The sequence below is a fragment of the Priapulus caudatus genome, unplaced genomic scaffold (genome assembly GCF_000485595.1).
Source record: "Priapulus caudatus unplaced genomic scaffold, Priapulus_caudatus-5.0.1 Scaffold2204, whole genome shotgun sequence".
Taxonomy (NCBI): domain Eukaryota; kingdom Metazoa; phylum Priapulida; class Priapulimorpha; order Priapulimorphida; family Priapulidae; genus Priapulus; species Priapulus caudatus.
The window spans coordinates 21,988-23,270 of NW_014579265.1; positions in this window are offsets into that span (position 1 = coordinate 21,988).

Here is a 1,283-nt window from a genome sequence, read left to right on the forward strand (position 1 = left end):
GTGTGTGTGTGTGTGTGAGCGTGTGTGTGTGTGTGTGTGTGTGCGTGTGTGTACGTGCGTGCGAGAGTGCGTGAGGGTGCGTGCGAGCGTGTGTGTGTGTGTGTGTGTGTGTGTGTGTGTACGTGCGTGCGAGAGTGTACGTGATTGTACGTGCGTGCGTGTGTGTAGGTATGTGAGTGCGAGAATGTGCGTGTGTGGACGTGCGTGCGAGAGTGTGCGTGTGTGTAGGTGCGTACGAGAGTGTGCGTGTGTGTACGTGCGTGCGAGAGTGTACGTGATTGTACGTGCGTGCGTGAGTGTGCGTGTGTGTAGGTGCGTGAGTGCGAGAATGTGCGTGTGTGGACGTGCGTGCGTGAGTGTGCGTGTGTGTGTAGGTGCGTGCGAGAATGTGCGTGTGTGTACGTGCCTGCGAGAGTGTGCGTGTGTGTAGGTGAGTGCGCGTGAGTTCGAGAATGTGCGTGCGAGAGCATGCGTGTGTGTACGTGCGTGCGAGAGTGTACGGGATTGTACGTGCGTGCGAGAGTGTGCGTGTGTGTAGGTGCGTGAGTGCGAGAATGTGCGTGTGTGGACGTGCGTGCGAGAGTGCGTGTGTGTAGGTGCGTGCGTTCGAGAATGTACGTGTGTGTACGTGCGTGTGTGTACGTGCGTGCGTGAGTGTACGTGCGTGCGTGCGAGTATGTACGTGCGTGCGAGAGTGTGCGTGTGTGTACATGCGTGCGAGAGTGTGCGTGTGTGTACGTGCGTGCGAGAGTGTGCGTGTGTGTACGTGCGTGCGAGAGTGTGCGTGTGTGTAGGTGCGTGCGAGACTGTGCGTGAGTGTACGAGCGTGCGAGAGTGTGTGTGCGTGCGAGAGTGCGTGTGTGTACGTGCGTGCGAGAGTGTGCGTGTGTGTACGTGCGTACGAGAGTGTACGTGTGTGTAAGTTCGTGCGAGAGTGCGTGTGTGTACGTGCGTGCGAGACTGTGCGTGTGTGTCCGTGCGTGCGAGAGTGTGCGTGTGTGTACGTGTGTGCGAGAGTGTGCGTATGTGTAGGTGCGTGCGAGAGTGTGCGTGAGTGTACGAGCGTGCGAGAGTGTGTGTGCGTGCGAGAGTGCGTGTGTGTACGTGCGTGCAAAAGTGTGCGTGTGTAGCAGTATCAGTATATTTTTAGCTCATCTGACATAGTCAGATGCAGCTTGTAGAATCGCTTGATCGTCCGTCCGATCGTCCGATCGTCCGATCGTCCGATCGTCCGATCGTCCGATCGTCCGATCGTCCGTCCGTCAACAGTTGGGCACAAATCT